The following is a 13,210-nucleotide window of genomic DNA, read 5'->3' as shown; positions in this document are numbered from 1 at the left end:
GGTCTCCTAACCAAAACAGAACAGTCTTTAAACACCCAAATCACCATGTTCCACAAGTCAAGCAGGAACTTATTCCAAATGTAGCATGTTCTGTGTTTAAGACAAAGATTTTCTTGGAGTCAGAGTGTTGTTTTGTCAACCAATCGTTACACAATGATGATGTGATGCTGTCAGGTAATCCAGGACATGGTGGAGAACGCCATTGACTATCAAACTGCTTTTGATATCCACGTGTCGCGTGGTTGCATTTGTAGAGGTAGGATCAGTTTAAGCCTGGCTGACTAAAGCACAGGCTGAAACTTACAGTTCCACAGTCATCTCATGATGGTGAAACCTTGATGGTGATTCCCAGCGTGTTCAATGTTAAGTTCCCTGCTGTCCCTGAACGCATCATCTGTATAACAGCGTTCATCTGCAGTTTGCACCCACAGATCGTCACGAACATAACTTGGGATTTTCAACCCCTTTACTTCATACAACCATGATGATGGCCTGAAGTTTTCTATCAGTTTGGGTAACGGTGACCTAAATGTGAGGGAAGTTTCAGAGAAGAAGATCATCATTTTGATCCCTTGAATTGGCAAAACAACTAACAGAGATAAACAAGGCATCTAAAGTCCAACTGCTTCAACAGAGCAGTTCACTGTGAATAAACTAACATTTGGGAATGTGAAGTTGGGCAATGTAGGAAAATACTCACCTCAGATGAATCAAGGCTGAATAAATCTTCAAGTCAATGAGAAATAGGTCAGTGGCTTGTTTCCACATTAAGAGTTATCTTCAGAATAATGACCTTGCACAATGACACAATGCAGTGTTGTTTCCTCACCACCACATATTCTACTTCTGGTCAAAGCTTCATCACTTTTGTTTTGTACAGCAGAAAATAATTCATTTAATTTCAACATTAAAATTTTGAAGTAATTAAAATCCCCAATTATTTTTACTTGCTTATAGGACTTAAATACCATTAAGGCTGTTGTTCACTCTCATCATAACGCTTCGGTGAAATCACTAATACTACTTGGTAAAACTTTAGTTTTTGATTGACTGAGTTGTTTGATCTACTGCTGCTATTTTTTCCAGCCACTGCTGCATCCATGCAAATGGAATTAGTTGCGGTAAGAAAGATGGTGTGGAGCAGGGGGTGTCCAAACTGGTCCAGTAAGGGCCGGTGTGGCTGCAGGTTTTCATTCCAACCAAGCAAAAGCAACACCTGATTCTACTTAAATCAACTAAGCTGTGTCCACACAGCTCATTTGTTGGATCAGGTGTTGCTTTTGCTTGGTTGGAATGAAACCTGCAGCCACACCGGCCCTTACTGGACCAGTTTGGACACCCCTGGTGTAGAGAATATGATGCAGAAGGCTGCAAAATTCGTGATGCACTGTCTGTATGGGGAAATACATACTGCATCATAGTCTGCAACAGTCATGCTGACTCTGCACATTTGTACTCATTTTTAACTTTCAGAAGTTCTGCTTCTCATGTCCAACTACATGTCAGGACTGTTTAAGTGCTCATTTACTTTACATCCCTTGGAAACCTCTTGATAATGATTATATAATAATATGAATATCCTATAGGAGTAATGCATGACCTCAGCCAACTAGCTGTCAGATGAATAAAAAAAGGATACGGAACATAAAAACAACAACAAAGGGGACTCAGCTTGACAGGAAGTGAGACGTCTGAGCAGTGCTTAATTTGTAAATCATAAAAGGTACCGGAACGCACAGTACATATGACACCCCAGCGGCGACGAGATGGACACAGGTCCCGGAACGCACAGAAAAATAACATACAAATGCCCACTTGCCATGATGTGGGACCTACAAGCCTCCATTTCAAATAATATCCATGGTATCAATGTTATGACGATAATTCACAGTTATTAAGCCTCCTCTGCGCAGCACAGGTGAATGCCCACATCACCACAGGTGGGACTTAAGAGTCTACAGTCAGCAATTTGTTTCTCAACAGGTCCAACTTGTAAAACAACAAAAAAGAGCTCACAATAAATCACACAAATCTTCCATTATTATTATTACGGTATTTTAAGACTGGCACGGCGGCCTATTATTAGACGGTATGCTCACCATTTAGTTGTCCTAGACACCCCACATCACGTTAGACCCGGCTTGGCTAGCTGGAGGTGAACCGGGCTAGCTGTGGCGGCGCTAGCCTCCTGCTGCAGCCGAATTAGATGGTCAACATGACCGCTGCAGCTGCCCTCGTCGCCGCTTGTGGAGGCTTTTCTGACTCGTTTTGAGCGTCATGCGACTCTTCCTTCTTTTATAAAAACAGCAAATTTAACTGTCTTTTTAAGATGTTGGCGTTGAAATAGTAACTGTTTATTTCCTCTTTGCTTGCTCCTCAGAGGCGGCGGAATTTCGCAAGGGTATTTGTTTGTGTCAGGGGCGTGGTTTGTTGGCATCAGCGCATCAACAGATCTCCGACTCTTTCAAATGACGTTGAATCTAAACAACATGAAATTCTAAGGATTTGGTCTGTAAATTTATCAATGCAGATTATTGTTGTATTTTAAACATTTTTAAAACGTTTTCATATTTTCTTTTAATACAAGAGATCTGCCCAAATAAGTACCGGAACACAGGGAGGCCAAAATTCAGAGGTGCCGGATCTTGTTCCTGAGCCTGAGTAATAAGAGAAAATAAATGCCTGTGGGAAGTTAAAGGGATGTCCCTCCACAGAATTCTCGTGTGGTTTTTACATATAATCTGGACTTCAAGCTGCCTAAAATGTATGTGCAGTAAATAAAACCATACACAACTCAAGACAAGAGCGATGCTGGGAATGAGACATTTTCTGACATGCCCTTGTCTTAGCCAGCTCTTTTTTTTTTGTGGGGGGGAGTGTTCCCTGTCATGTAACATACGAACTTTCTCTGCAGACCAGCAGTGTTCCCAAGGTTTAATGGGACCATTTGAGCCCACTTGACATTTAAACACCTACTTTTTTCTCTCTCTCACTCTGGGGAGAATTAGAAACACAACCCTGAATGTGCAACAGGTGGACCAATCGTTCAAGCCTCAGTCTCCAACTACATTATCACACAAACACACTTTATACGTAGCAAATGATGCAGTATGTGTTTGTATTTTACAAATCTTGATCGCAAAATCAGCTGCGTTAAGTCAAAAAGCCCCCTTTTTACTTAATTCCTTACAAAAAATAAACAAATGAGTATGTGAGTTTGTGTTAAAGAAGACAAATTTGCAAGTATTTACCCATTTTTACAGACTTCTCCCCCTCTGTAAGATGTCACCCATACTGGCATCTGAACATTCCATAAAAAAAATGTCTCTCACAATGTTGTCAAAAGGAGGAGGGCATTAAGAAGAGCTCAGATCTCCAACGAACCTGGTATAAGAGAAATAGAGGTTTTTGTTATGTTTAATGGATCTGCCCAAAATTCACAGTCTATTTCTTTGCTTCAGTATTTCATCGAGCTCATCGAACAGCAGGCTGTGGCTGGAAATCTGACTGGCGAAAGTAAAAATGTCAGTGAAACTTGAAAATGTTGCCCTCCACATGGAAGGCTCTCCATTATCAGCATGCTTTTAATTAACCCAATTACTTGCACCTGTGTGTGCCGCCTGCCATTCAGCGCCGTGGACGCCAACACCCCCCAACAGCAGCACCTGATGCCTAGAGACGATGAGTAATGATGAACAGGCTGTATTGCTTTGGAACTGATTTGTTGTTGTGCTTTAGCATCTTTCTTAACGGTTGTAGCTACAAAGTTCCCCGGGTGTTTTAAAGGTATGACTGATATCATGGCAACCAGCATCAATTTCACCCACTCACGCGTGTATCCTGCCTCTGGACTTATTTAGCTCTCCTACATGTTCTCCAAAAATTTTGACCATGACTCTCAACATATATATTTTTTTTAATTTTCTAAGATAAAATACACAACAATCATTAGCATTAGTAGCCTTTAATGTAACAAACTAAATCTAGATCCTAGCGGGAAAATTGTGCCTTCGTTTTATTCTGGTATTTAATGCCAAGACACTAAATAGAGTGTTTTTATATTCTTGTAATGGCCGTAAAGGATTTAATTTCACATTTATGACTCTGCTGTGTGCTTGATAATAAGGAGCTCAGGCAATTAAATCTTATCAAGTCTGTCTGGGAATGCTTTGTACACTCTGTGTTTTTTCATGTGTGTGAGTGTATGTGCATCTGCATGTGGGTGTATTTGATTCATGTATGACGTCTGTATGTACGCCTGTCACGAAATACGAGCGGATATATTTAGTATTGACAAGAAGTCTCATTATTATTTCTATAATCAATTATAACTGTTGTCTATACATTTGATGATTTAATGTCCAGTATGTGTGTGCGTGCCCTTGTCATTTAAAGATAAATGCTGTCCGTATGCATGTATGTATTTGCTTGTGGCGTTCATGTGTTTATATCATGTACAAGTTAAAGATGAGAGAAGTGTGACTGTGAAAAGGACAAGTCACAATAATTATCTTCGTCTTGTGTATCCAGACGCTCTAAAACACTAATATGTAGCCACAGGCATGTCAGGCATGCACAAAACGCTAAATAGGATTCACAAAAGCTAATAAAAGCAATCATGCACTGAACAGAGAGACTGGTATATTGGATGGTACATTAATTAATTCCAGGTCTATTAAGTAAAAGGCAGTGTTGTCCTTCGCATTCAGAACATGCACGAGTATTTTCAATTAAAAAATAATTTTCTGAGAATATTGAAAGAGTGTGTGCGTCGTCCCACTTGAGTTGCAGCAAATGTGGGTCCAAGCAAACAGTGAGGCACAATTATTTCCACTGTAAACTTGATGGTTGGCAGCATTGGCAAAGAAAAGGGCAGCAGTGTCCTCTCGTGAATAAGCGTGGCTTTTTGCTGTTGCCATCTTATGTCCACCCGGAGGAAATCTACTTCTACTGGTAGCTCAGCTCCCTTCATCAGCAACGAACAAAATAAACAAGGCGAAGGACACGTGGAGAGGGCAGACCCCTGCCAAGGCCGACAGCTCCTTCATATGCAAATCTACAACAGAAATATTCATATGTGTCTGTCTGTATATATCTCAGGAACTGCAACAGCTTTCAGTCCTACTTGTATAGAAATTGAATTGTGGAAGTATGTCCTGCACCAGATCCAGGCTTTTATCAGGATCTGCAACAAATTGGCCGCAGCGATAGATATTACTGTGTGTGTGCTGGATTTTTTTTCATAAATGTCTGTGTAATAATCCTTGAATTTTAGTATTTGCGTTCATGTTATGTTTTTCTTCCCTCTTCGTTTGACTCTCGGTTTCTTGTCTCGTATGTTTGGTCTGTGGCTTTTGGTGCCACACCTGCCCTACAATGGCTTATTGTTAAACCCATTAGGTCTGACTTTATTTCAATGTTATTTTACTTCCTGTCTTTAATCAGTCCTCATCAGCCACAGCCCTGTCATGAATGCTGCTTAACAATTAAACCCCTGCAGCGCTTATGTCCACCCTCCTTTTTTCTGCCCATTTTGCTTTTTATGGAAACGAAGCACGAAGCACAAAAAGTACCTCAAACTCATTAAAAAAATGTCTTCATGCTTGCTTGAGGTTATTTGCTGTCTTTTTTAAAAAATTAGATTAGCTAATTGATGGATGGAAACACCTCATTTGAATAAACACTGTGAATATTTAACCCCAGCGACTGACCAGGTCCTTCTGCCTCCGCCATCGTCTTCATGGTTACTCAAAAACTTAATTTCCAAAAAAGCAGCAACATGTCTAATACAAGCTGAAACCAAAGAATAACTGTCCAATTCCAACTAATTGTTCACGACCACCTTCCACGTGTCACTGGTAGATGGCTGTAGAGGGCTAACACATTGAACGAACCTGTTCTTCTGGAATTTGTCTTCTTCACTGCCAGTTGAAGTTGTGTAAAATTGCCTATACCGCCATCTTCTGACAAAAATACCAACTACAACACCTTGTTTATTTGCCTCAAACCACTTGATGGAAATGGTTGTAATTTGCTTTTCCTCTTTCGCAATCTTTCTACAATTTGCTTAAAATTCTGTTGACATTTTATGGCTATCTTTGCCAAATGCTCGCTCATGAGGACCTTTCTTATATGAGGAGATAACCTCAGATAACCTATGGTAGAGTAGGAGTTTCAAAGTGGTGTCAGGTTGCTAACCATTTCCTACACTTCTGGCCTAGCCTGGCCCCCTGACCTGATTTAATACAAGAAATTATGAGATTTAAGTAGGTGGAGAGCAGCAGCCTGTGGCACGTGTCACAGGTTGTTTGTGGAGCGGTAGTTGCCGGTAGCCGTGGAGCCCCTGCTGTCTTCCTTCCAAAATACAGAACTCTGATGTTGCCAAGCAGCAGACACAGCTGCTTTCTGTAGTTCTTTGCTGTAGGTCTTTGCATTCGAGCTGCAACAGGAAGTAAAATCAAGAAAAGTGCCCTAGATTTCCTGCTGCATTTTTATTTAGTTACACAGCGTCTAGTGTTTTTTTTTCAACTAACTGAAAATTGATTTGTATCTGTATGTAATATGTGGCTATTATGTGTGTTCACACACTGTGGTTATCATAACTCACTTTGTCTCCCACATAGACTAGCTGGCACCAACTTGTAACCTCACGGTGAGGGACTCATTTGGAGAATGTGCATCACACACAGACGGGCACAGGGTCGCTCCCTCTGACTACAGGATGCCATAACTCAGCCTTGAGTTACACAGTCACTAATCACAGAAAAGTGGGAGTGCAACACAGCTGAACGGAGCATTTCGGAACACACACACACACACACACACACACATTCATGCTCAGTGATACATACCCACATGCTCCACAGATGTGCACGCACCTCTACAGTCGCACATTTCAAGCACAGCACATTAAACCAGCCTTCCAAGACCAGCGTGCCTCATTACTCATATTGTGCCACACATACATAAGTGGTGTAGGGGGATGTCCCCTAACGTTTTAATGCTGATGGAACCCTCAAGCAAGCTGCCGAGGTTCAACAAAACGAAACTCTCGCCTCCTCTCACACCAGCCCTGCCACCTTAACCTTTCAAACCTGTCGAGAGCATAAGCATTTACAATGCCCAGTGTATTGCAGAGCTGAAGGAACATCACCTGAACTTTTCTTCCCATTATATTCTCTGATAAAGAACAGTCACCACAGCCGAACAGCCATTTAAATTGTGCACTGATGCACATCTTTGTGTATCGCTTTAGATCGAACTAAATATAAAACAGTCAGGAAATAATGGTCAAATTGCAGTTAAACCAGAGAAATTTCTTAGTGACTGAAAGTGAAATTAAAAAAAAAAAAAATGTGAAGAGGACTGAGTCCACCTCACTCCAACACGGAAGACTGACCTATATTTGTAGAGTGTATCCCTGCATTGATTACAGTGGAAACAGAGTGTTGCAGCAGCTGCTTTTTGCACATGTTCAATGTAGCCAGAAGGGAAAGACATTGACTGATAAGCTCTGTGTGCTTATAAAAGGAAGATATGTAGTTGTGGAGGACAGCAGAGGAGAGCAGAGATAACAAGAAGGCTGCTCTCCTCCACACTGTCAAAACAGAGGCGACTGAATGAATGATTGCAAATAAAGTTATGGTAAAGACTTTTTTTTTTAAATTTCAACTGTATCTGCATCGGCATTATGATTTATGATTATGAAAGAAATGCACGATTCTGAAATAGTTATTAAACACCAAAGGGAGCCGAACACTGTATTTGATTGATTAGCGTTATCATTATTTTCAGACTAGGTGATGTTCTAGGTTCACACAAAGGAACCCTGCCTCAGCCTCTCACCTCTATTCTCAGGAGTTAAGTGGTCCTGCCATGGGATGAAGGGAGATAGAGGGATGACCACAGCTGCAACCTGACTTACTTCAGTGCATGAAGTCACTGGAGGGAGGTCCTCTGTATTACTTTATTCATGGACTCCTGCAGTGGGGAATTACACGCACCAGTGGATGCTGTAGCATCTGAAGGCAGTGGCTCAACTCTGCATCAAACCCCAAGACAAACAAAAAAACAAAAGGTTTGGACCCTGGTAATCTAGGTAATTTAGGTAATCCTCAGAGCAGCCTGCGTTCATTTTTAGTGTACAATACAAAAACGTCAATTACACAAGGCTGTTTTGGAGCAACCTGATGTACATACATGTCAATTCCATACAAACAAGTAGAGAAAGAATACAATGTATAGTTAAAAAAAAGAAAAAGAAAGGTTCTGGTGCAGTAACTGAAATACAAATCCATTAATAAGCTTAATACACAAACACAATTATGATTTTAAATTTCTGAGCAAACCAAGAATTAACGCAAAACTCTGCTCCACAAATGCCAGGGCTGGACAAGATACCAAAAAACACACACATAGAAAAAAGCAAAAGGTCTCTGTTACAACGAAATGTGCGATGAATAAACAGGTTAAATCCTATAAGGCAGCAACACACACAGGTGGAGTGGAGTAATTCAGCACTTCCCGCCCCCTCAGGGAATCACAGGGGGTGAGCGATGTCCTGCGTAGGTTCAAGGATGTCCCCTGACACGAAGGACTGCACAGACATTGATAACAGTAAAGTTATAGTTCACCTCCATTGCTATGAACAGCTGGGGACCCCAGAGGGTCTTCATCATGCCAAACGTGAGCTCATTTATTGAGCAAGCCTGAGGGGGTGATGGCTCTAGAATGACTAAAGCCGGGGCAGCCTCCATCGCACACTGAGGTGTTCTTAGAGAGCGGAGAGCTCACGCTGTTTCACACTGACTGACCGACTGAGGGAGTGAGTGACACCCCGTTGCCGAAACACACATGCATGAGTGAAGAAGCCGAGCTGTTTGCACATTATTCACGAACATGATATGTTCGTTTGATTTCTTCCAAACCTAAATTAATTCTCCTCACCAATACCTCATCCTGCTGCTACGGTGTTGTTGTTTTTTTTTAACGTCTATTCCATATGGCTTTCATTGGCCTGTTTGCAAGCAAGCAAAAATACAAATGAAAGGTTTTGACTCAAGCCAAATTGCAGGTATTCTGGGAACCAGACGAATCAGTTGGCCTTCCTTCTTCTCGTCAGGATACTTCTTGATCAAAATGGCTGCGGCTTATTTTCCAGTCGCTTTTTGCCAACAAGCGCTGAGTACGTGAGGCCTTCCGCTGTTTGTAGCGTTCTTCTGAGACTGTGGCTTCTCACATTAGAAATTAAAGACAATTAATGCTGACTCAAACGGAACGCGCTGGCTCAAATGCATATCTCCTGTCAGAAAGTCTTTTCTACTGGCCCGTCACACAGAGACTTCACACTGCAATGCCACAATAGAATCGGATCTGTGAGGCGACTCTCAAGGCTAGAAATCTCTTGTGTACAGCTCTGCAGCAGCACCCTAATCAAATGCACAGCAGAACGATTTTTTTCCTCCATCCATGTTAAACAAAGTTGCCTGCCAGGCATATAAAATCATAGAATGTACTATGCTTAAAACTGTGTTGAAAATATGTTTCATGATCAAAATGAATAACTCAATGTACCGGAGGCAACATGATGTCATACGGCAGCATTGTGGGCTTTTTTTTTTTTTTTGATTACATGTTCAAATAAATACATCAAATCAATGTATAGGCTACTCGCGATCCTGTGGCAAAGCAAGCGTGTTCTGGCTGTCCTGCCAAAAACATCTCTGAGTTCAAGGATGTTATCGCCACCACAGGCAATGTTGCAGCTTTATCACAACAACACCTAAATTTATCCCATCGCCCCTGACTTGTGTTTGCCCTCACATTGATGTATTGAGATTTGAATGCTCATTATTTTTGAATTTATAATTCAAATCAGCACATGATTGCATGTTATTGGTTTTGTACTTGCACAGGTCAAAGGTTGCGACAGCTTCATGTCAGTGGATACACGCTGCAGTGATCTAAAACACCGGTCACGTCTCAGTCTACCAGAGCTAATCCCCCTTCATCTGACAGCATCAAGTCAAAGGATGGAAGGATGAAGAGGTAAGTAGGGGATGAGACAGTGGCGACAGGGGCAGAAATAAGGAGAGCCAGAATGCTCTTTGGCCTGTCAACCTTTGACTTAACAACCTGTGACGTGACTGGGCAACAGTGACATCTGATGTCAGGTGTTTGCAGAGACAGCGGTGTTTTAAAGCACAATTACACATCTGACATACACATTTGTTTATCTACATTTCAACAACTAGTCTTCCGTTACGTATAGAGACATTTTACACCCACACTGGATACATGACTCACCACCACAACAAAACCAAGATTGAAGAATTGATGCAAGCTTACAACCAAGTGAGCCTACACAGGCATGAATAAATACAAGGACAGGCAATTGAGATCGACATGTATGTTTCCGTAATGAATGAACACACACTCACACAGGCACACACACACACACATTTTCTTCTCGTTTTCAAAAATACATTAAGGCATACAGCAAAAAATGACAGCATTTGCTTCCTGACTTAACTTAATTTCTCTTTCTTCCTTTCCTTTCCTTTTTCCGAAAAAAATGAGTTTGCCCTCATTTTGATTTCAGTATCTGTATTTCTTTCTCTGTAATTATCCTCTCTCTCTCTCTCTCTCTCTCTCTCTCTGTTTCCTTTTTCTTAACCTTTTTTCTGGACTTTTCATTTCATCATCCTCTTGTTTACCCTCCTCTTCATCTCCATATCACGATAGATCAGACGCTGGCCCCAAAAACACCACCTTAGGAGATCTGTTATTCATCTAATGAATATGGCTTTTATCAGAGCCTGCGCAAACATGCAAACACTCACACACGCACGCACATGCACACACACACAGATATATTATCAGGATTATACCAGTTCTGGGAAATCAGCCTTGTTGGACCAAGACCAGAGACTCTTACAACTACATTTGTGTGAATAGATTTGAGTTTGTGCGTGTGTGAGAGGTGTGTTGCTAAAATCTGAGTTTGATCCGTTATGCAATACTTAATACTTTATCAGGGAGTTCCGATAATGTCTTCATGCACACCTTGATACAAGAACAATAGGTAAAGGGAAAGTCCACACAAACCAAGCCAACTGTCTCTTCTTTCCAGAGTCGAACAGCCGAGGGGCACAATGATCAAGGTTTAATAAACTAAAATGATCTGTTTGAAGAAGACAAAAAAGGGAAAGCAGCCTTTTGTTTTGGAGTCAGATGTGTGGAGCCATCCATCGACCCTGTCCTCCTCCCTTGCATAATTTATCATCCTCTAATAACACCTCCTGACATCCTCATTTGCTCCAGTGGACAAGAGACAGACGGTGATAATAAAGCTTTGTTACTTTTGACATTGTGCAAAAACCAACATTGTATCAGGGCACTGGCTGAGAGAAGTGATCATTTCACAGACCACTGTGTCTCTTCAGCCAAATTAAGTAGGAAGAAATTGATAAAATGCAAATTAACATAGTAGGACATTTGTTGCACAATTATTGTTTTCATTTACTTTACCAAAAAATGTTTTTTGTGGAATTTTCTGAGTATTAATCTAACATGTTGGTGGGAGAAACCACAGCCCCCTGGAGCAAACCAGGGACCTCCATTTAGAAAGGACCCGGGACCCTCCAGCTGTGAGACAGAGGTGCTGACCGCTCATTCACTGTGCTGTCTGGGTGGAGCGGGAGTTAGATAGTCAGCCTAATGCGGTTGCTGTACGGACGCATTGTAATGAAGAAAGAGCTGAGCAGGAAGGTAAAGCTGTTAATTAACCAGTCGATTTACATTTCAACCCTCATAGGGTCACTGCTTGGCACTCAGTGAACGGGGAAGCTCGAGCTCGAGCTGCAGCTCCTCCACACTGATCTGCTTCTATGAATGCAGGCAAAGATTTTTTGGATTAAGGTGGTGGTACACTCCTGGGCCCCACTACAGCGAAGCTAACTTGCAGTCAGCGGGGGTCTAGAACTCCATAAGAGAGGAGAGAAGGGGATCTATCTGCTTGTCTACCTTTAAAATGATGGAAAATCAATGCATTTCCCACAAAGATGATGTTCTGGATATCAAGGTTACCCTACAGTATGTCTAGACATAAATACTAATCCTAACAAAGATAAAACTCACACACAAGGAAAGAACAGTAAAAGAAAGATTAGGCATCTCTGTTTTTGCTACCGCAGTAAGGTCTGAGATTTTGGAGTATTTACCGTAGGCCCATGGTTGGACTCGGCTTTGTGTGTCTTTGCCATTACTGAAGTTTATTTTTCAAACGGGATTTTATTGTTTACATAAACATCCTTGTTGCATTTTCATTTTCAATGTGGCAAAAGAAGATAAAGATTGATGTGCTTGAATGAAAGTGCAGGCATGTGTGTGTGTGTCTGTGTGTGTGTGTGTGTTTATGTGTAAGCATTCACTAAAAGACATGTGTGCGATCTTTATGTGTACTTAAAAATTCATTCCTCGGGTGCATTTGCCTTTGATGCTTGGCAGGGTCTAATAGCTTTTAATTTTAATTAATTTCCCCTCTCTATTAATAAACTATATAATTCCCTAAGTGGTTTTAAGCGTTAAAGGTGCTGCATTACTCATTAGCCAATTGCTGTGTAATGGGAAGGCTTTGTGCCTAGTCAGCAGAAACTCAGAGCTAGCAAGTTCATGCCAGAAGTCTAAACAACTCTTAAATTCAATGTGATGGCATGCGTGGACATGGGTGGCAAGGAATGAGAGGAGTGAAAGATGCTTACAGAAAGGGAGTGATCAAGTTGTTTTTTTAAATATAATATTAATATATAAACTCAGTTAAGGGAGGAAAAGCACTGTTTTGTTTGCCTGCATGTAACAACATGACATTTTACAAAAGGGAATAAATCACATTGAAATGAGCTAAAATGGCTTCAAAGAGGATGCCGGCCTGCCGTATTCCGTGGCTGATGTTGGCGGCGTGTTGAATGACTCCCGGCAAACCATCTCACTCACTCCGCTCCTCAACAAGTGTAATCATGTCATCTGTGTTCTGGTAAGTGAGTTATGACATCTGGAAACAGAGTTATCTGAGGGAAATCTTCAGAGGGAGATGACTCACAGATGTCTTTAGTGATACTTTTCATTAAATTGTTTCATACGTCGTAGTAACTGTTCTGAGCAGAGTCAGTCCTCGTCACTCTACAATGGTTTATATAATGTATATGATGTA

The sequence above is a fragment of the Aulostomus chinensis genome, chromosome 10, assembly GCF_037954235.1.
Source record: "Aulostomus chinensis isolate RoL2024-O1b breed Wild chromosome 10, RoL_Achi_v1.0, whole genome shotgun sequence".
NCBI classification, from domain to species: domain Eukaryota; kingdom Metazoa; phylum Chordata; class Actinopteri; order Syngnathiformes; family Aulostomidae; genus Aulostomus; species Aulostomus chinensis.
Note: the sequence above shows the minus strand (reverse complement) of the source record.